At 40.1% G+C, this 27,696-nt stretch overlaps 6 non-coding genes across 6 annotated transcripts; 3 read left to right on the top strand and 3 right to left on the bottom strand.

Moving 5' to 3' along the window:
- Nucleotides 1–4,837: 4,837 nt before the first annotated feature.
- TRNAL-CAA lies at nucleotides 4,838–4,921 on the top strand. The gene has a single exon. It is a non-coding gene; the product is annotated as a tRNA-Leu (tRNA).
- Nucleotides 4,922–5,098: 177 nt separating this feature from the next.
- TRNAN-GUU lies at nucleotides 5,099–5,172 on the bottom strand. The gene has a single exon. It is a non-coding gene; the product is annotated as a tRNA-Asn (tRNA).
- An 18,769-nt stretch (nucleotides 5,173–23,941) lies between these two features.
- On the bottom strand, nucleotides 23,942–24,015 carry TRNAN-GUU. The gene has a single exon. It is a non-coding gene; the product is annotated as a tRNA-Asn (tRNA).
- Nucleotides 24,016–24,537: 522 nt separating this feature from the next.
- Nucleotides 24,538–24,622, top strand: TRNAL-CAA. Its single transcript has one exon. It is a non-coding gene; the product is annotated as a tRNA-Leu (tRNA).
- Nucleotides 24,623–24,744: 122 nt separating this feature from the next.
- Nucleotides 24,745–24,829, top strand: TRNAL-CAA. Its single transcript has one exon. It is a non-coding gene; the product is annotated as a tRNA-Leu (tRNA).
- A 282-nt stretch (nucleotides 24,830–25,111) lies between these two features.
- TRNAN-AUU lies at nucleotides 25,112–25,185 on the bottom strand. The gene has a single exon. It is a non-coding gene; the product is annotated as a tRNA-Asn (tRNA).
- Nucleotides 25,186–27,696: the final 2,511 nt, after the last annotated feature.

Raw genomic sequence — 27,696 nt, 5'->3', positions numbered from 1 at the left:
GAAGTGACGTAAGTATTCTTCGAGCAAGCAATTGAACCGTTCTATCTGTCCATCGGTTTGAGGGTGATAACTCGAGGAGATGTTTAAGGTTGTTCCCAAGAAAGCGAATAAATCAGTCCAGAATGTCCCAATGAATCTACCATCCCTATCACTAATGATGCTCGATGGAATGCCCGATAGCTTTACAACGTGTTTGAAAAATAGTTGGGCTGTGAGTTCCGCCGAGCATAATTTGGGAGTGGGGATGAATGTCGCATATTTTGAGAACCGGTCTACAATAACCAAGATGGCGTCATATTCCCCGACTTTTGGGCGGTGTGTTATGAAGTCAAGAGATACACTTTCCCAGGGTCTTGTTGGCACAAGTAGAGGTTCCAAGAGTCCAGAGACTTTGGCTTTCTCGACCTTATCCTGTTGGCAGATGAGGCACGTCTTGGTGTATTGCATGATGTCGTCTCGCATATTTGGCCAAAAGTACCCCTTCTTTATTAGGGCGTATGTTCTTTGCCACCCAGGGTGTCCGGCCCATAAGGTATCATGACATTTCTGAATGAGCTTCTTCCTCAGTTCCCCCGTTCTTGGGACGTAGAATCTGTTTCCTTTGGTTATCAGGAGGTCCCCCTCAACCCAAAACTGTCGTGTCTTTCCAGCCTTAGCTAGTTCGACAACAGCTTTGGCCGATGGGTCTTTGTGTAAATGTTCCTTGATGATGTCGCGTATCGATCCATCGATCTTACTTGAATGAATATGGGCTAACATGCACAGGGCCGCATGTTCGCCCTTCCGACTCAGCGCGTCGGTTGCTTGATTACTCTTTCCTGCTTTGTGTTCGAACTTGAAGTCGAATTCGGCCAACGACTCCTGCCACCGGGCTTGTTTTGCTGTTAATTTTGGTTGATCAAAGAAGTGGCAAGTGGCGCTGTTATCCGTCTTCACTACGAATTGTGATCCTAAGAGATACTGTCTCCAGACTCAAAGGCAATGGACTACAGCCAGCATTTCTTTCTCGGAGACAGTGTATCTTCGTTCGGCATCGTTGAGCTTTCGACTTTCATAAGCGATGGGGTGGCCTTCTTGAATAAGGACCCCACCTAGAGCAAAGCCGGAAGCATCGGTTTCTACTTCAAATGGCTTTGTGACGTCTACCAACCCGAGGACAGGACCCCTCGTCATGGTTGTTTTCAGATTTTCAAAGGCCATTTGACCACGACCAAGGGTGGTCTTTCTTCAACAGCTCTGTCAATGGGGCGGCTCGTCGTGAAAACCCTTAGACGAACCGCCTATAGTAGTTGGCTAGTCCTAAGAAGGACCGCAACTCAGATACGGAAGTAGGAACCTTCCATTCTTGGATAGCTTTTATCTTGTCGCTATCCATACTAATTTGTCCACATCTGACGACATGTCCAAGGAAGTTGATGCATGTTTGTGCGAATGCACATTTCTCCTTCTTCACATACAGCTAGTTCTGCCGGAGCTTGTCAAACACTAGCTTTAAGTGCACTTTGTGTTCCTCGAGGGTTGTGCTGTAAACAACAATGTCGTCGAGGTATACTATGACGAACTGATCCAGGTATTCGTAGAAAACCTGGTTCATCAACGTGCAGAACGTAGCTGGGGCGTTTGTCAAGTCAAAGGGCATTACTAGGAATTCAAAGTCCCCATATCTTGTTACGCACGTCGTCTTGGGTTCGTCCCCTTCGGCAATACGTACTTGATAATATCCTGATCGTAAGTCCAACTTCGTGAAGTACTTGGCCCCGTGAAGTTTGTCGAACAAGTCGGATATTATCGGCAGAGGATATTTGTTGCGTACCGTCACCTTGTTTAAGGCTCTATAGTCTATGCACAGACGTAACGTCCCATTCTTCTTCTTCTGGAACAGTACGGGGGCTCCATAAGGTGCCTTTGTTAGGCGAATGAATCCCGCCTTCAGCAACTCGTCCAGTTGTTTCCTCAATTCGGCTAGCTCGGGCGAAGCCATCCGGTATGCGTTCTTCGCTGGCTGCTTAACCCCGGGGAGGAGTTCGATTTCGTGGTCAATGCCTCGACGAGGTGGTAGTGTTTGTTGTAGACTCTCTGGCATTATGTCGGTATAGCTGTCTAGTACTTCCTTGATTTCCTCTAGGACAGTCTCTTTGGTGGTTGCTTCTTCTATCAGTGGTATGGCCATGAATGTAGGTTCCTCTCGTGCGAGTCCCCTTTTCAGCTGTATGGCCGAGATCATTCAAAGATACTTGGTTGCTTGATGCTTGCAGGTATTACTGTGGGGTTACGGTCGGTGATCACCAAGCCTTTTGCCAATGGCATTGGGATGACCTTGTGTTCTAGGAGGAACTCCATCCCAAGTACCACGTCGAAGTCGTCCATGCGAACCACGACAAGGTCTAGCTCTCCAGTCCAATCCCCTATTTTGAAGTGGACTCCTTTAGAAACTCCCACAATAGGCAAGGCCTCGGAGTTGACAACTTTCATTTTCCCCGGGTCTTTTCCTATGGTGAGTCCCAATCTTCTGGCTTCTTGATCGGCAATGAAGTTGTGGGTTGCTCCAGAGTCTATCAGAGTGCTCTTGCTCGGTTGAGAGTTTATTGTGGCATCTACGAACATGAGCCCTTTCTCTATTATCTCCTTCGGTTCGACTTTCCGTTGGAGGGCTGACAAGAATTTGACTGCGCCCATTCGGGGGTTGTCGTGATCTTCCTTCTTGTCTAGCAAAGTCTCGACCCTTGCCTCATTGCTCTCTTGAATGGACACTTGGAGAGTAGTGAGAGAGGCCCGATGAGAACAGTAGGATACCTTGTGGGGGCCTTTACACAGTATGCATTGCAAAGGCGTCGTCGGGTGGTTCTTTTGATGGTAAGGCCCTCGAGATGTCCCCGCTTGATTGTTTTGAGGAGGTCTATCCGTCCATCCACTCGGTCTGTTGGGGCTTCCATTTCGATGGCCTGGTGGTCTGTATGGTTTGCCCCCATTGTTTGGGGCTGGTGTCGCTCTTCTTTGGGATCCTGCTTCGTTCCCACAGTCCACGAGTCTCTCGGCACAGGCCATTGCGGCAGCTAGGGTTTGGACCCTGTTCTCATGTATCTTTGTTTTGGCTCATGGCTGTAGACCATTTATAAAGAAGAACACCTTGTCCTTCTCTGCTGTTCCCCTGATATCCAGCATCAGGGTTGAGAACTGTCTGACGTAGTCTCGTATGTTTCCAGTGTGTTTCAGGGCTACTATTTTCTCCATTCCTATATGCCCTGCGTTTTCGGGGAGGAATTGTTCCCTCAACTCTCTCTTGAGGTCCTCCCATGAGTCAATGGTGCACAATCCATCCTCGATGTCTTGCACCTTCGCACGCCACCACAGTTTGGCATCGTCTATGAGATACATCGCGGCTACAGTCACCTTCTTGTCGTCGGTACAAGCGGTTGTGGCTTTGAAGTACTGTTCGACGTCAAAGATGAAGTTCTCCAACTCTTTGGCGTCCCGATTCCCTTTGAAGGCTCTAGGGTCTAGGAACCTTAGTTTGTTGGATCCTGCACTAGTTTGTCCAGCCGTGACGCCTTCCACGGCTTTCATGGTAACTTCAATTCGAGTGCTCATGGCGGCCATCCTTTCTTGGAGGTCGTCGACTGTTGTTCTGAATTCATCAGCCAGTCCATTGAACAAACTCATCATTGTGTTTTCTAGTACTTCGAACTCTTCGCCAAGTCCCTCTTTGTGTGCGACAGAGCTATGCGGACTATCAGACGGTTTTGGGCTGCTCGTAGGAGCAACTCTTTCTTCGAGCGAGGTCACTCGAAACATCAGTTCTGCGATTGGCAACCCATCCAGGCGGTTGCCCATTGCATCGACTTGGACGACTTTCTCACTCAGTTCGGTCACCCGTGTTTCCAGGAAACGGAGGGTGTCAGGGACTTCTTTGAGGAACAGCATTTCCTCCTCTATTAGCGTAAGCCGGTCGGCTTGTGCTTTGGGTGTCGACTTTGTCGTCGACATGATCTCGGTCTGTATGACGTTACGGAGCTAACAAAGCTCTGATACCACTTGACACAATCGCACTTTCAAAGGCAGCGGACTAGCGATTGTGCGGCACTCACTCTCCAGCGGCAAGTGAGTTAAGCCAATTTGTTCTTGCGTCGCCTACGGCCAAGCGACATACGGTCGAGCCTCTAGCCTCGGTTTTAAAAGAAGGTTTTAGAAAACGAGGAGAGAGAGAGATTTTAGAAAGAGAGATTTTAGAAAGAGACGTTATATAAGCAAGCAAGAGAAAGATAACAACGGCTTAGCATATATAACCTTGGGTAGGGAGAAGTTGACGACTAGTCATATCTCCCTATAGTACATTCTGGGCCATTTTAGTTCTGGCAGGCCGAGACATGATATTTTTGAGGTGTCATACGCTCTATTATTACAAAAGGAAAAACACTAGAATGCAAAGACATGACAAGGGTTTGGCTTGTCATGGGCATGCGGCCATGGGCAACATGCCCTGGACAAGCATGACCGTGACACCAAGTGTCCTCACTGGCACATCGCCTAGTGACTAGCTCTGATTTCATTTTTAAAAGTTCAAGCCCACTGCTACCAGACATTGTTTATTCTTGCCCAGTAGGTATTGTCATGGGCCTCACAGTTTTAAAACGCGCCTATTAGGGAGAGGTTTTCGCACCCTTATTAGGATTGTTTCGTTCCTCTCTCCAACAGTGAGTAGATATTATCTATTTTAATCCGTTACGTATCGTAGTCAGCCTCACAGTTTTAAAACGTGTCTACTTGGGAGACGTTTACACACCCATATACGGAATGATAAATTCCCCTCCCAAACCAATCAAGGAATGCACGATTAGTAGTCAGGATGGTCGAGTGGTCTAAGGCGCCAGACTCAAGTTTTGGTCCTCGCAAGAGGGCATGGGTTCAAATCCCACTTTTGACATCCATCCATGTTATTTTGTTAGTCAAAACTCGTACCAAAGTGGATAATATCTGCTACCGGGCTTGTGTCGAACTTTTCAACGCTAAGAAATGGAACTCGTTCGGTGGTGGATATCAATTGTGAACTCAGCACTGCTTTTAAAAAGTGTCAATACATGAGCACACTTCATTCACACATCGCTAGAAGGAGGGCTTGAACCTCTAACCTTATGGTTAACAACCACACGCTCTAACCAACTGAGCTATTCCAACCAATCATTTGCTACAATCCAAGACCACCGTTAGTTGATATTGTCTGATTTCATTCGTTACGTCTCGGTATCTCCCTCACGGTTTTAAACTGTATCTACTATGGATAGGTTTTCAGACACTTGCAAGAAATGTTTCTTCACCTCTCTAATCGATGTGGGATCTCAGTATCGATCCCTTCTGAGTGCCAAGCATCCTCACTAGCACATCGCCTAGTGACTAGCTCTTATTTCATTCGTAAAATTCCAAACCCACTGCCAGCAGACATTGTTCATTCTTGGCCAGTAGGTATTGCCATGGACCTCACAGTTTTAAAACGCGCCTATTAGGGAGAGGTTTTCGAACCCTTATTAGGATTGTTTCGTTAGAGGTTTTCGAACCCTTATTAGGATTGTTTCGTTATTAGGATTGTTTCGTTTCTCTCTCCAACAGCCAGTAGATATTAACAGTTTTAAAACGTGTCAGCCAAGTTCTGGTCCTCGTAAGAGGGCGTGGGTTCAAATCCCACTTCTGACATCCATCGATGTTTATTGGTTAGGCAAAACTCGTGGCAAAGTGGATAATATCTACTACCACCGTTATGGGCTCGTGTCTAACTTTTCAACGCTAAGAAATGGAACTCGTTCCGTGGTGGATATCAATTGTGAACATTAAAAGCGTCAAAACATGATTGTTTTGTCAATTCTCGTATATGAGACCATCCCAAATCGATGTTGATTGAAAATTTGTACCAGGGAGAAGTACCAAACACAATTATAATGCACGCTTGATTCACACATCGCTAGAAGGAGGGCTTGAACCTCCAACCTGGTGCAAACTGAGCTATTCCAGCCAATATTTTATTACAATCCAAGACCACCGTTAGTTGATATTGTCTGCTTTCGTTCGTTACGTCTCGGTATCTCTCACGGTTTTAAACCGAATCTACTATGGATAGGTTTTCAGACCCTTGCAAGAAATGTTTCTTTACCTCTCTAGTCGATGTGGGATCTCACTATCGACCCCTTCTGAGTGCCAAGCGTCCTCACTGGCACATCGCCTAGTGACTAGCTCTGATTTCATTTTTAAAAGTCCAAGCCCACTGCTACCAGACATTGTTCATTCTTTCCCAGTAGGTATTGCCATGGGCCTCACAGTTTTAAAACGCGCCTATTAGGGAGAGGTTTTCGCACCCTTATTAGGATTGTTTCGTTCCTCTCTCCAACAGCCAGTAGATATTATCTATTTTAATCCGTTACATACCGTAGTCAGCCTCACAGTTTTAAAACGCGTCTACTTGGGAGACGTTTACACACCCATATACGGAATGATAAATTCCCCTCCCAAACTATAAAAGGACTCCTCGAGGTTGAATAAGAAAGTTTCTAATAGTTACTTCTCTTTACATCAAGAGTTTCTTTTTCTCACACATCGTTATTTCTCTTTCCATTTTTATCTTTGTTTTAATTTTTGTCAATTAACTCCATTATTTAGTTAGTATAGATTCCATAATAAGCTAGACACATAATGACTAGAGTTGAATTGGATCACTTTTCTAATTTATTTTTTAAATTTTTAAATTTTTTTTTTTTTTTTTTTTTTTGAGTTATTGAAATTTTTCTTAGCACTCTTTTCTTCTTCACCATCTTGATGGTCCGCCTCTAAAATTTTGAATAAAATATTAAAAGTTTAATCTGAAAAAGCCTCTAAAATTTTTAATAAAATATTAGAAGTTTAATGTATAAAAGATAAATTGAAAAAAACTTGGGTGTATTTAATAAAACATCATAAGACTTAATTTGGTACATTTAATATTGCCTTTTGAAGGTGTGCCTCACCTTTCTTGTCCAATACAAGACTTCTGGGCTGGAATTGAACCTCTGAACTTTGTTTTTGTGTTTAAGAATTGGAAATCAAAGTAAAGACGTGTAATAAATGTCTTATTGTTTAAAACTAATTGAATTATATTATATTTAGAACATTAGATTATTCCTTAATTAAACTCGAATTGTGACGATAAGATTAAAGAAAAAGAAAATAAGAAAACAAATAAAAGTACGGTAAAATGTAAATTATGTTACTCCATACTCATGAGGCAACCATTATGAGTCAACTACCAGTGTAATCCCAAGTCTATTCCCAAGACCGGTTTACGAGATCGAAACGTTAGTCTTGACCTATTTCTACACAATAAAAGAGTTAACCACTCGTGTAGTCTTAAGTTCCTCATTAATACTTGTTTACAGAATCACGAGGTCACCTTTAACTCGTTTTTGCACGCAATAGAAATACTTGAGTAGTCTTGGAGGTTTTCGTGACACCGTTCACATTACTATTAAGCCTGTTAGGCTTTCTTAGTAATCCTTCTCGTCGAGGTTTACTAGGTTCTTAAGGAATCTAGGTGGTTTAGATCTCAACTCATGTTTCGAGGATGCTCAAGACTAGCTTCTCAAGGCTAATTCAATATTTGGGTGCTCTCAAGTCTAGACCTCTGATCGTCGCTCAGAATCCTAAGGTGCCTGGTATACTTAAAATGTACTGTCCTAGGTCAATGTAAAAAATCGTTCTAGCTCTAACGTTCTAATCTTAACTTGGTTCACTCATGCATGGTTTATTAGAGAGATATTTCTATCGATCACTTAAACCACGGAATACATAGACTAAATATTCATGCAAGCTTATTTGGGGGGATATTCCTATCAATCAACAAGTATGGAATACATAGTCTAAATATTCAAGCAAGCTCAACAAAGAGATAACATCCATAAATAACCAGAGCAACTAGACACAATGTTCATTCCTCCATTCTAGCACAGCGGAAAACATTAAATTCGGAATGCATCATAAATTCTCACCCTAGGGTTATTTCGATAATTTTTTTAATATACATTACAATCTCATCCAAATTGCCTTTGTTGCTACCCACGTGCTTAAAGGAGTCTTACGCACAACTACGCGTGCTTTGTGGCACAATCGCACTCTTACGGCAGTGGGATAGCGATTGTGCGACACTTGTTCTAACCTAGAAAATAAGTCGGTCATGTTAAATTAAAACTTTGCGGACAATATTGGTGTATGCTCGCGACACGGGTCACGTTTAAAAAAAATGTTTAGAAAACAGGAGCAAAGAAATGCGATGAAAACAATTTTAAAGAAATCAATGTTATAAGCTAAAAGCGAGTAGGCAACAACAATGACTTTGATAGCATATAACCCAAGTACGAAGAATTGACACCTATTCAAATTCTCCTATAGTACATTTTGGGGCGTTTTAGCCCTACGGGTGTAGATATAATTTTGGTGACCGGTCATACACCCCCGTATTGACACAACGATAATAGTAAAGCCCTATCTAACATGAAAAAGAAGTAAAAAAAAAAAAAAAAAAAAGTAAAAAAAAAAATAAAAAAAAAGTAAAAAAAAAAAAAGGGTTTGGAACAAGCATACACCTAAGAAAAAAAAGTCCTAGACAAGCATGACCAGGTATCTGACATGCGCCCATAGGCAACACGCCTTGAACAAGTATGACCGTGGCATCCTCCCTCACTTAATTGGTTGACATCTCCGACAATCGACTCTTAACAAACTTAGTGTCGTAGGATGAGGTTGACTTCAAGTCCGTGGATGCACTTCCCGCTGATCTTAGTATTAACGATTCTCTTCCAATATGATAGGAACTATTGAAACCCACTTCTCGATTTGTTGACTTTTTGCGTCTTCTTAGTTGGTGTCTGTTCTACTTTATTGGCATGGAATTTTTTAGTCTTTGCATGAGGTCGTACCACCTCCTTGTGCTTGATGTCGGTTTGGTCGAGATAGTAACGTTTCAAGTTACTAACGTGGACAAAAGGGCTAGTCCGCATCTATGGGAGTAGTAGAATCCTATATGATACCTTCTCAACCTTGTGGATAACTTCGACTAGTCCATAGTGTTTTCGCACCAGTCTTTAGTTCTTGTTGCTTTGAACTCAGAGTTGGTTCTTTGTAACTCTATGAGTCAAAACGTGTTTAATAAGGATTTTGGTATTAATTATTGAGTCTTTGTAACTCTTGAAGTCATTTTTGACTTTATTTATGGCATTTGAGACCAGTAAGACTCCTATTTATCAAATTTTAGTTAGTTTTAGGGCATATATTGGAATTAATCGTCCTGTTTAGCTAGGTTAAGATGTTATTATGTCCTAAGAATGTCATATGAATTGATATATGCGAGAATTAAGCATTGGAATATAGCTTTGAGGTGACTATCAAATAATTAGTAACTTCGGCAAAGGCCAACCAAGTAAGTGACGTTACTGTAGTAGTTAGCTAATTGATTGATGTATGATGGTGCATGTCATGTGACTCTTGCATGTACCATTTTAATTATGTGATGCTTATATGTTCTTTGTCTTATCATTGATGCATGTCATGTATGCATGTGATGTCCGTTACACTATATTATGAATGAAATGAAATGTCATGTGTGAATGTTATGTCTTACCATGTAAAGTTACGTGATGGATTACATGAAGTTTTTCATGTATACATGAGGCATATATGAAATATGTTTGAGCGAAACGAGAAAGGCAATGAAATAAATGTTATGTTATGAATGAAAATCATGGGATCTCATGCTTGTATGTATGTCATGTGCATCGGGATACCTCCCTATTATGTTATACTAGTACGGACGCGTATCTTCGATACTTATAGTTGTCATGATATCATGCGGGTCTTTTCTTTTCTAATGCGTTCGGTGACGTGTAATGTGTTGTGTCCGATCAAGTCGGACCAGGGGATACGTATACGAGCACGCCTGGTGGGTCCATGTGTGCGTACGTGGGCCGTGTGTGGAGAAGCACCATGCATCCAATCCTGCCTGGAACTAAAAAGTACCTAAGGTCTTACGTTCTTTAAATGATAGGTCTCGTTCATATTTTGTGTGTGATTGCATTACTAACCCAAATAGTGGAGTGACTTATTGAATAATTCTTAAAATACTCAAGCCACGTGTTATCTTATATTTTTTAGGTAAAGCTAAAGCGTCCATGCACGGATAACGATAAATGTGGTAAAAGCCAAGGAAGTCAGGATAGATCATGATAGAGCAGTAGTATTAAATTTAATTAGTAGATATTAGGTGTTTTTAATGCAATTCGTTTTATGTTAAAAAATAATGTTATTTTAATTCTTGTTTTGAATTGAATAGGTAAGTCCATGACTTTATTTTAAAAGTATTTATTATGAATTTTCACATACATGATTAAAACATGCATAGGGTGACGTCACTAATTAGCCTAAAAGAATCAGAAGCGTTACATTATCCTTCAACACTTCTATTCACTAGTCTTCAATGTCTTGTTAAGTCATTTCAATCCTTTATTCCTATCATTTCTTTGGAGAGAAGCCTTGAGGAATGGAAATTGGGGTGAAATCTTAGACTTCAATTGCACATTTTGCATATTGTATAAGTCATTTCCTTCTCTACTTCATTTCGTTGATGTTAAAAGATTATCACTGTGATTGCACATACGAACGTGTTTTGAGCTTTAAAGTGCATTCTTTTCAAAATTTTAGACCACTAATGAAGTCACGTGTGGATGATCTCCCCTAAATTTTAATTGTATCAATGCTCCACACTTTTTGGTAGAGTGAAGGGAGCTAGAAAAATCTTGGCAGGGACCATTTCTAGGAGTAAAATGATCTAAAAATCATAGTTAATATTGGCAAAAGTAAAACGGGTGACCGGAGAAATAGGATATAAAGGAATATTGTTGACAATATAAGAGAAAAAAATAAGAAAAAAATGAGAAATTTATTGTGTTAAGAGATGATGCTGGAATGATAGATGGATGGTTCTTTGAGTTGCTCAAATCATAGAGATGCTCAAATAGCAAACAAAGCAGAGGAGAAGATGAATAGAAAAGCTCGAACAAAAGATGATCATCTAAGTTGCTAGTACCATGGAGATGCTCGAACAAACAAATGAAGATGAAGGGGAGAAGAAAGAAGAGAAGTTTGAATGAAAGGAAAAGAATGATGGAATTTGAACAATTTGTCCCTTTTTTGTGTTTTTTAGTCTTTTTGAACGGGCGCCCTGCTCATATTATTAAAAGCTCTCATTGGCAAAGACAAAGAAGAGAAGGGTTGGGATCCCTTTATAAAATGTTATTATTAAAAGTTATTAAAAATGGTATTTGTTGTAGGGTTGGTTCTAGGTCTGGGTCTGAGTGGTGACGGGCTAGTAGATGCGCAACGTCGATTGAGGTGAAGCTGCGCAAGGCTAGATTGAAGTTTGGGCATGCGATGACACGTGTTGGGCTAAGAGCGTATCCCTCAAGCCCTCATGCTCTCAGCATATGGATCGTTTTCTTGGAGTAAGGAGGCATCCTGGTAGGAAGGCCGACCACTACATACGCCGCCATCCGTCTAGGATAGAAGCAAGTGGGTCATGGAAGGTTGGCTGCAGGCGTGTCTAAGGGCTAAAATACTAATGAGTTTGGATTTTCGAACCTGGCTTCAGATACGGACCTATGGTTTGGGTTCTATTAACTTCTAAGGCAGAGGTTCGGTTTTAAGCTCAAATTTCGGCTAATTCAATGTTTTCCTTTGTGTTTTACATTTTCTTCTAAATTTTTGGACTTATTTCTAGTCGATTTTGGCTAAGCTTTAATTATTCTTGCATAGTAATTTCCTAGAACAATAGCCAACTTTTATATTTAGTTTTTTTTTCATAATTATTGATATTTCTCTAAGCTCAAGATTGAAAATACAGTCAATGATTAGAGTAGACATGTCATAATTTTGATATTAAAGTTCTAATCCAAAGATCTAAATTCCTATAACATGTAGATTGTGCTCCATAGTCAATTTCTAATCTTAAATTAACATCACATTAACACATGCTCAATTCTTGAAATTTTATTTTCTAGTTTAAAACGTATGCTATTTGATATCATATCTAAAAAAATGCATGGGATTTACATAGTTGACGAAGAGGAAGGTTTGAGAACAAGACTTTACTGCATTTGGGTTCTTTCACGTCGATCTGTTCCCCCTTGTGTTGAAACATTGCTGCTCATGACCCCCACATGGTCGGTCAACTATTCTAAATCTTGCGACAAATAAATTTGTAATAAATGAAAATGTAGAATATTTGCATAAATATGAGAAATGCACAAATATTTATGGACATGACATCCTAAATTGATAAGCATTGAGAGATATTGATAGACTTCTAGTCACTTTGATACTTATGTTAGCCAAATTTTTCTTTGTGACGAAATTTTGTGTATAAAGATTTTTTGCACGTCATAATCTACCTCTCAACCTCTCAAGCCAGATGACCTCTCAACCTCTCAAGCCAGATGTTATCTCCTATTTTCCTTCTTCCCCATTTGCTTCCCCACTTCTTCACTAGACCCTGTTACTTCTATTTTTTCGATAACGTTGGGTGAAAAATATTTGTGGGTAAAGAAGATGGCCACTATATCTAACAAAGTCACTATAATGAATGTCTCATTCCCATCATAGAAGGAGGGCTTGAACCTCCATCCTTGTTGTAACAATACAAACCCACCACTAGTAGATATTGTCAACTTTCGTTTATTACGTATCACCGTTAGCCTCACGTTTTTAAATCATATCTAATAGGGAGAGGTTTCAGACCCTTGTAAGAAATGCTTTTTCCCTCTCCAATCGATGTGGAATCTCCCAATCAATCCCTTTTGAGGGCCCAGCATCTCACTGACACATTGCTTGGTGACTATCTCTGATATCATTGGTAAAAGTCCAAGCCCACTACTAGCAGACATTGTCCATTTTTCCCCATTACGTATTTTCATCAACTTCACAGTTTTAAAACACGTCTATTACGAAGAGGTTTATGCACCCTTATAAGGATTGTTTTATTCCTCTCTCCAACCGCTAGTAGATATTGTCTGTATTCGTCCATTATGTAGCTCTATCACCCTCACAGTATTAAAACGTATCTACTAGGGAGACGTTTACACACCCTTATAAGGAATGCTTCATTCTCCTCAAACCAATGAAGGATCTCAGTGGATAATATCTACTAGTGTTGGAGGGCTTGGGTTGAAAGTATCATTAGTTTACCAATGATAAGAACTTCAAAGATTTAAACTTTTCAAAGTTAAGTCATGGACGAAAAGTACCATCGTGGATATCAATTGAACTCACCAGAGTCATAAAGGTGTGAAAAATATGAATTTTAAAACTTCAAATTTTGAGAATATATCAAAGTTCCAGTTAGTTCTATTACACGCCACATCACAAAACGTAGTTGGTTGAAAAATTCTACTAGGGAGAAGAACAAACATCGTTGTAACTTATGCTTCATTCCCATCACTAGAAGAAGGGTGTGACAACCTCCGACCTTGTGGTTAACAGCCAACTGAGCTATTCCAGCCAATCATTTGTTACAATCCAAGCCCACCTCTAATTGATATTGTCTGATTTCATTTGTTACGTATCGTTGTCAGCCTCACGATTTTAAACCGCATCTATTAAGGAAAGGTTTTCAGACCCTTGTAATAAATGTTTCTTTACCTCTCCGATCGACGTGTGATATACTTATAAAATCCTTTGGAGAGCCAACCCTTCTAAGGGTCAAGCGTCCTCAATGGCACATCGCCTGGTGACTAGCTCTGATATCATTTTAAAAGTCCAAGCGCACTACTAGCAAACATTGTTCATTTTGGCCCATTAGGTATTGCCATCAGCCTCACCGTTTACACACCCATATAAGGAATGCTTCATAACCTCTTAAACCAATACGAGATTGCACAATAAACAGTTAGGATGGTCGAGTGGTCTAAGGCGCCAGACTCAAGTTTTGGTCCTCATAAGAGGGCTTGGGTTGAAAGCATCATAAGTTTATCAAAAGATAAGAACTCCGTACCATGCTGGATATCAATTGAACTCACTTGAACTTTTAAAAGTGTCAAAACATGATTTTTAAAAATTAAAAAATTTTAAGAATACCTTGAAGTTCGAGTTAGTTGTCTTAAATGACACGTCAAAAACCAAAGTTGATTTAAAATTTCTACTCAGGAGAAGACCAACACTGTTATAATGTATGCTTCAATCCCATCACTAGAAGGAGGGTTTGAACCACCTTGTGGTTAACAACCACAGCTCTAACAACCTAAGCTATTCGAGCGAATCATTTGTTACAATCCAAGCCCACCTCTAGCAGATATTGTCCATTTTTGCCCATTAGGTATTGTCATCGGCCTCACAGTTTTAAAACACACCTATTAGGGAGAGGTTTTCGCACCCTTATTAGGATTGTCTCGTTCCTCTCTCTAATAGCTAGTAGATATTATCTATTTTAATCCGTTACGTATCGTCGTCAGCCTCACAGTTTTAAAACGCGTCTACTAGGGAGACGCTTACACACCCGTATACGGAATGCTAAATTCCCCTCTCAAACCAATCCTGGAATACATAATAAGCAGTTAAGATGGCCGAGTGGTCTAAGGTGCCAGACTCAAGTTTTTGTCCTCATAAGAGGATATTATCTACTATGGCTTGGGTCGAAAGCATCATTATTTAGCTTGGGTCGAAAGCATCATTATTTATCAAATGATAAGGAACTTAAATATCAATTGAACTCTTACACGCTACTTCACAAAGCAAACTTGATTGAAAAATTTAGGGAGAAGCACCAACACCATTATAAGGTATGCATCATTATTTTTATCAAATGATATGAACTTAAATATTAATTGAACTCACCATTTGAGTTAGTTCTCTTACACGTTACGTCACAAAGCAAAGTTGATTGAAAAATTTAGGGAGAAGTTATTCCAGCCAATCATTTGTTACAATCCAAGATCACCATTAGTTGATATTGTCTACTTTTATTCGTTACGTCTCATTATCTCCCTCACGGTTTTAAACCGTATCTACTAGGGAGAGGTTTTCCGACCCTTATAAGAAATGTTTCTTCACCTCTTTAATCAATGTGGGATCTCACTATCGACCCCTTTTAATGGTCAAGTGTCCTCACTAGCACATCGTCTAGTGACTAGCTTTGATATCATTTGTAAAAGTCCAAGCGTAATGCTAACAGACATTGTCCATTTTTGCCCATTAGGTATTGTCATCAGCCTCACAGTTTTAAAACGCGCCTATTAGGAAGAGGTTTTAGCACCCTTATTAGGATTGTTTCGTTCCTCTCTCCAAGAGCTAGTAGATATTATCTATTTTAATCCGTTACGTATCGTCATCAGCCTCACAGTATTAAAACACGTCTACTAGGGAGACGTTTACACACTCATATACGGAATGATAAATTCCCTCTCAAACCAATCTTGAAACGCATAGTAAGGAGTCAGGATGCTCATGTGGTCTAAGACACCAGACTCAAGTTCTGGTCCTTGTAAGATGGTGTGGGTTAAAATCCCACTTTTGACATCTCATATTATTGTTAGGCAAAAAGCGAGCCAAAGTAGATAATATTTACTTAGGGTCAAAAGCTTAACAAACCAACGTTGATTGAAAATTTGTACTAGAGAGAAGCACCAAACACAATTATAAGGTATGCTTCATTCTAATCACTAGAAAGAGGGCGTGAAAGAGGGCTTGAACCTCCAACATTGTGGTTAACAGCCACAAACTCTAACCAACTAAGCTATTCCAACAAATTCTAACGAGCTAAGCTATTCCAACAAACTCTAACCAACTAAGTTATTCCAACAAACTCTAACCAACTAAGCTATTCCAACCAATCATCTCTTATAATCCAAGACTAGTATTAGTTAATATTGTCTACTTTCCTTCTCGCACACTTTATTATGACCAACCGTTGGTTGATATTGTCTACTTTCGTTCCTTATGTATCATTTGTTGAACACATCTCTTTGTGGGAACTCTCACACTTTAACACAACTAAGTAGGGTGGAGGGTATTTACTTTGTGTTTCTTGGGACCATGAGACCAACCGTTGGTTGATATTGTCTACTTTCGTTCCTTATGTATCATTTGTTGAACACCAACTCTCTGTGGGAACTCTCACACTTTAACACAACTCTATGTGGGAACTCTCACACTTTAACACAACTAAATAGGGTGGAGGGTATTTACTTTGTGTTTCTTGGGACCATGAACTAAGTAGGGTGGAGGGTATTTACTTTGTGTTTCTTGGGACCATAAACTAAGTAGGGTGGAGGGTATTTACTTTGTGTTTCTTGGGACCGTGAACTAAGTAGGGTGGAGGGTATTTACTGTTTCTTGGGACCATGAACTAAGTAGGGTGAAGGGTATTTATTTTGTGTTTCTTGGGACCAATGAACTAAGTAAAGTGGAGGGTATTTACTTTGTGTTTCTTGGGACCATGAACTAAATAGGGTGGAGGGTATTTAGTCAATCTATTCCTAAAATTTTCAACTTTTTCCCCTAAATCATTTTCCTAAATTTATTCCTAAAATTCCTAAATCATTTTCCTAAATTTATTCTTAAAATTCCTAAATCATTTTCCTAAATTTATTCCTAAAATCCTAAATCATTTTCTTAACATAAATATAGTCACTCATGCAATGGTTGGGCTTAACCCTATTAGGCTAATGATGATATTTTAACACTCCCGTCAGTACTAGTTCTCATTCGCTGCACCACAGCGAAAGCTCTCATATGGGCAAGTATTTAGCTCTTTTGTAGACAAGTCTACTACTTCCACATGCTTTGTTCTGCCATGAAACATCGAATTTTCTACTAGACAAATCACAGATTGGTTGTTGCATTGAAGTGGTATCGAATAGTCAACTTTCTGGTGCCAATCTTTCATCAGAAGTTTCAGCCATGTACATTTCTGAGCTGCTCCCGCCGCTGCTCTGTACTCTGCTTCTCTAGTTGACAATGATACAGTTGGTTGTCTTTTGTTACACCAATAAATTATTGTCGAACTGAGCTTGAACACATACCTGGTGCTTGATCTTCGATTATCGTGATATCGATTGACATATCTCAAGGTCCATCGAGCCGCATTCAAATGAGGCTTCTTTAGACTTCACAGATACTGACTAAGGACTCCAACTTCATTTTCGAATCCATTTGTTTGGTTCATGTAGATCTCCTGGTCCAACTCTCTATGCAAGAAAATATTCTTCATATCCATTTGCCAAAATTTTCAATCTTTATTTACCGCAAGTACTGAAGGAACTTGTACAATAATGATCTTTGCCACTGGACTAAATGTTTCATCATAGTCTAGTCCATATTGTTGAGAGAACCTTGGATCTACAGTCTGAGTTTTGTATCTCACGATTGATCCATCCGGGGTATACTTTATTTTGTAAATCCACTTGCAAAAGATAGATTTAACATCTCTTGATCTTGACACTAGTTCCCAAGTTTGATTTTGCTTCAGGGCTATAATTTCTTCCTCCATCACTTTTTGCCAAACCGAGTTTTGTGACACATCCTTATATATCTCTGGCTTATTAACTTCGTCTTCTACAATAGTTGTGCTGGCATACTCTAGACATGGCTTTTGGATTATTTCTAATTGTCTTAGTTGTTGAGGTGCCCTTTGTTTTTCACTAGGTTCGCTTGGTTGAGTCACTTCTTGTTCACCAACACTAGCATCACTTGAATCTTTAGGCACATCAACACTTTAGCAAATGTGTACCGTTTGTTCCACCATCTTTTGTGGAAGAATCTCTTCAGTTTTCTCTCCTATCAGAAGAATTTCTTCAATTTGCTCAAGGCCTGGTAATACTTCCTTCTCTGAGGGACACCCCTCTTCCATTGCACCACTTTGATTGTCAATCATGTGGTTTGGGTATCCTGAATCAATGATCCAATCATTCTCATAATCGATATGGTCTCCCATCATCGCCATGAGTGCTAGCTCATCTTCTTCTATGGCATACAATACCTCTACATCCCATTCCTCCTCCATCTCCCTGTTGGAGGATGCCACATTGCTTTCGATAGGTTTTTTCTTAGACCAACAATCTCTAGACATGTGGCCCTTCTTCTAGCAATTGTAGCGAATGCCTCCAAATCTCTTCCCATGAGAGTTATTGTTATCATTCTTCTAAGCTCTCCCTGTTGTACAGTTCCTTGGTGACTTCTTCTTTTGTCACCATTGTATCCACGTTTGGTAGACGACCTATTATTGCTCAAATTTTCACTTGTGTAGAGTGCTTCTTCTTCACCCTTCAATGTGATGCCTCCTATTTGTTTAGCTATGGCTTCTTGGCTGGCTAACAAATTTTTAAACTCTACAAGTGATGGTTAAGTGGATCATCCTTGTACAACAATAATAAAGCTTCTCTATTCTGGTCGCAATCCGTGGATTATAATCCTCTTCATTCAAGATTCTACAATGGCAGACTTCGGGTCCAGTTCAGTAATTTCCCGATAGATCGACTTGACCTTGTGGAAGTACTGAGCAATCGTCATGTCACGTTGTGAAATTGACAACAACTCATTCTCCAGAAGTTGTAGCCTCGTATCGTTCTTCTTTGAGAACAACATCACAAACGTGTCCCATACTTCTTTTGGTGTCTTGTCATCCCAAATATGCTCTAACATCTCTTCTCCGATTGTGGTCGTCTACCTGCTTTGATTCTCCATTTGCGCAAGGCACCGTTAGAATCATCCTCTAGCGGCATAGTTTCACACCCGCCAACGATCTCCCAAAGATCATGTCCTTGTAAATAGAACATCATGCATGTTGCCCACGTGTTGTAGTTGTTGTTGTTGAGTTTTTTTATCCTCCAATGATTTGGAAATCACCCATCGTGTTGGCTATACCTCAGTAATACTAAACAAGCTCTTTCGACACAAGACTTGTAGAGTAACAGACTACTTACGACACAAAAGAAACTCACTCACTACTAATCTAAAGAAATTGTTTCTAATGTGGAAGATCAGGCAGAGTTGCAACCACAAAGCATACTAAGAATTCCAAGCGATCAGATAACCCACACTAACTTGGCTCTGATACCAGATTGTTGAACACAACTCTCTATAGGAAACACTCGCACACTTTATTAAGATCAATCGAGAAGAGATTTACAAAACACTCTATAGACTACTACTTTGTATTGCTTGGGATTTATGAACTAAGTATGGTTCGAACAACGGTACAAAATAAAATAGAATAGAATAAATAAATAATAATAAAATCGTAAATAATACCATCTCTCCACTAATACAACCAAACTTCTTCCACAACTGTCTCAACACCTCCTCCAATTGTCAAACAATTCTAAAAAAACAAAAAAAAAATGGTAAATTTCCATGAGAGAGATGTTGTTATTCTTGGAAAAGAAAAAAAAAATAAAACAGAATGAAAAAAAACGTCAGATTTGAGAAAAACGAAAATGGCCTTCACCCGTAGAAAATGAAAATGGCCTTCACCGGTAGGCGTAGATTTACGTGAAGAGGGGTGTGGTTGTAATGGTACACATTAAATCATTCCTTTTAGTTTATCCTAAATTTCATTCTAGGAAATCACAACCAATTATATCTAAAATCTTGACTTCACAATTATTTAGGTCAATAATTTTGTATGAATTATGGTAAATCATTAGCTAAATGATGATTAAATTAGAAACTAATACTATCTATGAATGTAAATCAAGAATAAAAAAATAATAATAATAAAGAAACAGGAAAGATTCGGAAAGAAAGATCCATTAGAATACAAGGAAGAAAAATACAGAGAATCCAAAATTGAAACAAGAAAACAAAAATGTAGAAACATGAAAGATTTGGGGAAGAAGAATCCATTAGAATATAGAGAATAAAAATAGGCAGGAGAAAGGCCTAACAAAATCAAAAGAAAAAAAAGGGAAAATACATAATACTATTAACAACAAAATAAAACAAAAAAAAAAATTAAGAGTAAAGAACTGATTAAAAATTGGCTAATAATAAATGTGAAAGATTTGGAAGTAAGAGAAAATATTTCTGAACACAAATTAAAAGATAAAGGGAGGTACATGTACACACAAAGAAAATGGAAGATCAGATTAAATATCAATAAGAAAATGAAAGATCATAAATATTAGACGGCAACAAAAAAATGAAAGATCAGAAATATCATAAGGCAACAAATATTAAAAGATAAGGAGAGTACATATAGAAAATGAAAGGTCAAATTAAATATCAAATGGCAAGAAAGCACGAAATACTGTCACTTCAAATAATTCCATCAAATTCTTAAGATGGTAATACTAGAAAATGAAATCTTAATAAAAATAGAGTTATATATATATATATATTATATAGATGGATGTTATAACCGTTCCAAGACTTTACTCATGCAAAGTCTTTAATGCTCGCATGAAGTCTAGCACATGAACCATTGTAAGAGTTAGAAAGTTGAACGGGAAATTGATATCATGGATTCATATAGGTTGACTTGAATACAAAGGACAAAATCGAACTTTCATTAAGGATAAATTGATAACACCCGCCTAAGCTAATCAGGTAAGTGAACTTACTATAGGATAGGCTAAAAATTGTATAAATTATGATGATGTATGAACTGTGTCGGGCGATGTCATATGATAGTATGTGATGATGTATGAGTTATGACGATGTATGATGTCGTATACTAGTATATGATGATGTACGAATGTATGATAATGTATGAGTTATGATGATATATGAGTTATGATGTTTGATGATGTGCATAGTATATATATATTTCGATGAATGACGTATTTGATATGCTTGATGCACTTTATGGCAATATGATGAGTATGATGATTGCTTGATGTTTTACCTTAATATGATGAGTATGATGATTGCATGATGTTTTACCTTAATATGATGATGTTTTCCATATTGAGCATGTTATATGATGATGAGTGCCATATTGCATCATGTCATTAGATCGACATAGGACACAACTCTAAGAGCATGAAAATGATATTAATATAAATATCCATGAGTATGTATTACCTAGATTAACAAAGAGATAAGACTAGAAGGTTGTGTCAGAAGAGACATTATGATGGATTTAGAGGGACCTCATGCATATTGTATAATCATAAGCATAGGGCTACTTCCTTTAGAGATGATGAGTGCGGATGCGCACAGTATGATGATGAGTGCGAATGTGCACGAGCACAAATGCACACAGATGAGGGTTTTCATGAGGTGCATGACACTATGGAGTTTCGCTGACCTCTGGACGTCGCTACAGATTAGCTTGACCAGAGGGGCAAAAGGTGTGCGAGCGCCCTGGAGATTCACACTCACACGTGTGAATTGTGTGTAGGGAAGTACTACACATCCAATTTGTCGAGGCACCCCTTAAGATGATTAGAGATATGTTCTTAAATCATGATTGCATGTGTTTGCATTTGCATGGCCCCCTATAGTGCGGCCACTTACTGAGTATTCTTTGAAATACTCAAGCCGTGTGCCACATCATTTTCCAGGTGAAGACAAGGTGCACTTGTATGGAGGACGGCGGTATCACGAGTAGAGACTGTGACACGTGCATAGAGTAGACTCATTTAAATTTCTAATTGAAGTTAGAATTTGCATTTCATTGTTTTAAATTATTTTGTATTTGTTTTTATTTTTTCTAAATTTAAGTATTTCGTATTTAAACACAACCATGACTCATATAAGAGTTATAAGCATGAAACTTTAGTAGAGACTCCGAGTATGTGGAAATTTAGGGTCGGTGGAGGGGTACTAGATATAGTAAATCTATTCCAAAAATTTCTAACATTTTCCTAAAATACCTAAATCATTTTCCTAAATTTATTCCTAAAATCAATTATTTTCTTAACAGAAATATAGTCACTCATCCAATGGTTGGGCTTAACCCTATTGGGCTAGTGATGATATTTTAACTTCGTTATCAACCTCACAGTTTTAAACCGAATCTACTATGGATAGGTTTTTAGACCCTTGCAAGAAATGTTTCTTCACCTCTCTAATGGATCTGGGATCTCACTATCAACCCCTTCTGAATGCCAAAAGTCCTCACTGGCACATCGCCTATGTTTCTTCACCTCTCTAATCGATCTGGGATCTCACTATCAACACCTTCTGATGCCAAAAGTCCTCGCTGGCACATCGCATAGTGACTAGCTATGATTTCATTTGTAAAAGTCCAAGCCAACTGCTAGTAGACATTGTTAATTCTTGCCCAGTACGTATTGTCATGAGTCTCACAGTTTTAAAACGTACATATTAGGGAGAGGTTTTCGCACCATTATTAGGATTGTTTCGTTCCTCTCTCCAACAGCCAATAGATATTATCTACTTTAATCCGTTACGCATCGTCGTTCTCTCTAATCGATCTGGGATCTCACTATCAACTCCTTCTGAATGCCAAGAGTCCTCACTAGCACATCGCCTAATGACTAGCTCTGATTTCATTTGTAAAAGTCCAAGCCCACTGCTAGCAGACATTGTTCATTCTTGCTCAGTAGGTATTGCCATGAGTCTCACAGTTTTAAAACGCACCTATTAGGGAGAGGTTTTCGCACCATTATTAGGATTGTGTCGTTCCTCTCTTCGCACCTCACTAGCACATCGCCTAGTGACTAGCTCTGATTTCATTTGTAAAAGTCCAAGCCCACTGCTAGCAGACATTGTTCATTCTTGCTCAGTAGGTATTGCCATGAGTCTCACAATTTTAAAATGCGCCTATTAGGGAGAGGTTTTCGCACCATTATTAGGATTGTTTCGTTCCTCTCTTCGCACCTCACTAGCACATCGCCTAGTGACTAGCTCTGATTTTATTTGTAAAAGTCCAAGCCCACTGCTAGCAGACATTGTTCATTCTTGCTCAGTAGGTATTGCCATGAGTCTCACAATTTTAAAATGCGCCTATTAGGGAGAGGTTTTCGCACCATTATTAGGATTGTTTCGTTCCTCTCTTCGCACCTCACTAGCACATCGCCTAGTGACTAGCTCTGATTTTATTTGTAAAAGTCCAAGCCCACTGCTAGCAGACATTGTTCATTCTTGCTCAGTAGGTATTGCCATGAGTCTCACAATTTTAAAATGCGCCTATTAGGGAGAGGTTTTCGCACCATTATTAGGATTGTTTCGTTCCTCTCTTCGCACCTCACTAGCACATCGCCTAGTGACTAGCTCTGATTTCATTTGTAAAAGTCCAAGCCCACTGCTAGCAGACATTGTTCATTCTTGCTCAGTAGGTATTGCCATGAGTCTCACAATTTTAAAATGCGCCTATTAGGGAGAGGTTTTCGCACCAAGCCCACGCTAGCAGACATTGTTCATTCTTGCTCAGTAGGTATTGCCATGAGTCTCACAATTTTTCACTATCAACTCCTTCTGAATGCCAAGAGTCCTCACTGGCACATCGCCTAGTAACTAGCTTCACAATTTTTCACTATCAACTCCTTCTGAATGCCAAGAGTACTCCTTCTGAATCAACTCCTTCTGAATGCCAAGAGTCCTCACTGGCACATCGCCTAGTAACTAGCTCTGATTTCATTTGTAAAAGTCCAAGCCCTGCTAGTGGACATTGTTCATGATCGATCTGGGATCTCACTATCAACTCCTTCTGAATGCCAAGAGTCCTCACTGGCATGTCGCCTAGTAGTAACTAGCTCTGATTTCATTTGTTGTGCCAAGTAACTAGCTCTGATTGTTTAGTTAGTTCTCGTAATTTCTACCAGGGAGGAGAAGAACCAAACACAATTATAAGGCATGCTTCATTCACTCACAAATCGATGTTCATTCTCACCAAACACAATTATAAGGCATGCTTCATTCACTCACAAATCGATGTTCATTCTCACCAAACACAATTATAAGGCATGCTTCATTCACACATCGCTAGAAGGAGGGCTTGAACCTCCGACCTTGTGGTTAACAGCCACACGCTCTAACCAACTGAGCTATTCCAACCAATCATTCACTACAATCCAAGACCACCTTTAGTTGATATTGTCTGCTTTCGTTCGTTACGTCTCGGTATCTCCCTCACGGTTTTAAACCGAATCTACTATGGATAAGTTTTCAGACCCTTGCAAGAAATGTTTCTTCACCTCTCTAATCGATGTGGGATCTCACTATCGATCCCTTTTGAGTGCCAAGCGTCCTCACTGGCACATCGCCTAGTGATTAGCTCTGTGTTCATTTGTAAAAGTCCAAGCCCACTACCAGCAGACATTGTTCATCCTTGCCCAGTAGGTATATCAATGAGCCTCACAGTTTTAAAACGCGCCTATTAGGGAGAGGTTTTCGCATCCTTATTAGGATTGTTTCGTTCCTCTCTCCAACAGCCAGTAGATATTATCTATTTTATTCCGTTACGTATCGTCGTCAGCCTCACAGTTTTTAAACGCGTCTACTTGGGAGACGTTTACACACCCATATACGGAATGATAAATTCCCCTCCATAACCAATCCAGAAATGCACAATTGGTAGTCAGGATGGCCGAGTGGTTTAAGGCGCCAGACTCAAGTTCTGGTCCTCGTAAGAGGGGCGTGGGTTCAAATCCCACTTCTGACATCCATTACGTATCGTCGTCAACCTCACAGTTTTTAAACGCGTCTACTTGGGAGACGTTTACACACCCATATACGGAATGATAAATTCCCCTCCATAACCAATCCAGAAATGCACAATTGGTAGTCAAGATGGCCGAGTGGTTTAAGGCGCCAGACTCAAGTTTTGGTCCTCGTAAGAGGGGCGTGGGTTCAAATCCCACTTCTGACATCCATCCATCCATGTTTATTGTTAAGCAAAACTCGTGCCAAAGTGGATAGTATCTACTAACAACCGTTATGGAATTGTGTCGAAATTTTCAACGCTAAGAAATGGAACTGGTTTCGTGGTGGATATCAATTGTGAACTCAGCACTGCTTTTTAAAAGTGTCAAAACATGATTGTTTAGTTAGTTCTCGTACACGAGACCATCACAAATTGATGTTGATTGAAAATTTGGACCAGGGTGGAGAAGAACCAAACACAATTATAGGGCATGCTTCATTCACACATCGCTAGAAGGAGGGCTTGAACCTCCGACCTTGTGGTTAATAGCCACACACTCTAACCAACTGAGCTATTCCAGCCAATCATTTGCTACAACCCAAGACCACCATTAGTTGATATTGTCTGCTTTCGTTCGTTACGTCTCGGTATCTCCCTCACGGTTTTAAACTGAATCTACTATGGATAGGTTTTCAGACCCTTGCAAGAAATGTTTCTTCACCTCTCTAATCGATGTGGGATCTCACTATCGATCCCTTCTGAGTGCCAAGCATCCTCACTGGCACATCGCCTAGTGGCTAGCTCTTATTTCATTTGTAAAATTCCAAACCCACTGCCAGCAGACATTGTTCATTCTTGCCCAGTAGGTATTGCCATGCGCCTCACAGTTTTAAAATGCGCCTATTAGGGAGAGGTTTTCGAACCCTTATTAGGATTGTTTCATTTCTCTCTGCAACAGCCAGTAGATATTATCTACTTTAATCCGTTACGTATCGTCGTCAGCCAAATAGTTTTAAAACGCGTCAGCCAAGTTCTGGTCCTCGTAAGAGGGCGTGGGTTCAAATCCCACTTCTAACATCCATCGATGTTTATTGGTTAGGCAAAACTCGTGGCAACGTGGATAATATCTACTACCACCGTTATGGGCTTGTGTCTAACTTTTCAACCCTAAAAAAGGGAACTCGTTCCGTGGTGGATATCAATTGTGAACATTAAAAGCATCAAAACATGATTGTTTTGTCAGTTCTCGTAAATGAGACCATCCCAAATCGATGTTGAAAATTTGTACTAGGGAGAAGTACGAAACACAATTATAAGGCACACTTCATTCACACATCGCTAGAAGGAGGGCTTGAACCTCCAACCTGGTGCAAACTGAGCTATCCAGCCAATATTTTGTTACAATCCAAGACCACCGTTAGTTGATATTGTCTGCTTTCGTTCGTTAAGTCTCGGTATCTCTCACGGTTTTAAGCTGAATCTATTGTGGATAGGTTTTCAGACCCTTGCAAGAAATGTTTCTTTACCTCTCTAGTCGATGTGGGATCTCACTATCGACCCCTTCTGAGTGCCAAGTGACACAATCGCACTTTCGAAGGCAGCGGACTAGCGATTGTGCAGCACTCACTCTCCAGCGACAAGTGAGTTAAGCCAATTTGTTCTTGCGTCGCCTACGGCCAAGCGACGTACGGTTGAGCCTCTAGCCTCGGTTTTAAAAGAAGGTTTTAGAAAACGAGGAGAGAGAGAGATTTTAGAAAGAGACGTTATATAAGCAAGCAAGAGAAAGATAACAACGGCTTAGCATATATAACCTTGGGTAGGGAGAAGTTGACGACTAGTCATATTCCCCTATAGTACATTCTGGGCCATTTTAGTTCTGGCGGGCCTAGACATGATATTTTTGAGGTGTCATACGCTCTAGAATTACAAAAGGAAAAACACTAGAATGCAAAGACATGACAAGGGTTTGGCTTGTCATGGGCATGCGGCCATGGGCAACATGCCCTAGACAAGCATGACCGTGACATCCTCCCCCACCTAATTGGTTGACGTCCCTGTCAACCAACGACTTTCATACCTTGCGATATGGGTGGCGGCGGAGTTCAGATCTTCGGCGCGTTCCCAGCTTGTTTCCTCTGTAGGGATATTCTTCCATTTGATAAGGAATTCACGAATCCTCCGTATAGGTCTTCCTATCTTCCTAACCCTGTCGGCTAGGATCTCTTCCACTTCCTTTGTTTCTTTTTGCTGCAGATCGATGTTCAGTCTTGTGGTTGCATTTCGTTGGTCGTCGTCTGGATCAGGGTGATAGGGCTTCAAGTTGCTCACATGAATGACGGGGTGGATTTTCATCCATGCGGGTAGTGCAACTCGGTAGGAGGTAGCCTCGATCTTTTTAAGGACTTCAACCGGGCCTTCATATTTACGAACTAGTCTCTGGTCCTTTCGGCTACCAAATCTGATCTGTTCTGGTCTCAGCTTGATAAGGACTTGATCTCCTGCACGGAATTGAAGGGGGCGACGCTTCTTGTCCGCCCATTTCTTCATATGCTTGGAAGCCTTCTCTAAATATGCCCGGGCTATATCTGTCGTCTGCTTCCATTCTCTTGTAAAGTTGTGAGCTTGAGGGTTTTTTCCTGCATAAGGATGATCAATAATATGGGGTAAGGCCGGTTGTCGTCCACTTACAATTTTGAAGGGACTCTTCCCTGTAGACGAGCTTGTTTGACAATTGAAGCAAAATTGGGCGACATCTAACAATTGTATCCAGTTCTTTTGGCGAGCGTCGACGAAGTGACGTAAGTATTCTTCGAGCAAGCAATTGAACCGTTCTGTCTGTCCATCGGTTTGAGGGTGATAACTCGAGGAGATGTTTAAGGTTGTTCCCAAGAAAGCGAATAACTCAGTTCAGAATGTCCCAATGAATCTGTCATCCCTATCACTGATGATGCTCGACGGAATGCCCCATAGCTTTACAACGTGTTTGAAAAACAGTTGGGCTGTGAGTTCCGCCGAGCATAATTTGGGAGTGAGGATGAATGTCTCATATTTTGAGAACCGGTCTACAATAACCAAGATGGCGTCATATTCCC

The sequence above is a fragment of the Cucurbita moschata genome, unplaced genomic scaffold, assembly GCF_002738365.1.
Source record: "Cucurbita moschata cultivar Rifu unplaced genomic scaffold, Cmos_1.0 Cmo_Scf00135, whole genome shotgun sequence".
Taxonomy (NCBI): Eukaryota; Viridiplantae; Streptophyta; class Magnoliopsida; order Cucurbitales; family Cucurbitaceae; genus Cucurbita; species Cucurbita moschata.
The sequence above is the reverse complement of the archived record's forward strand: the minus strand, read 5'-3'. Positions and strand labels throughout refer to the sequence as shown.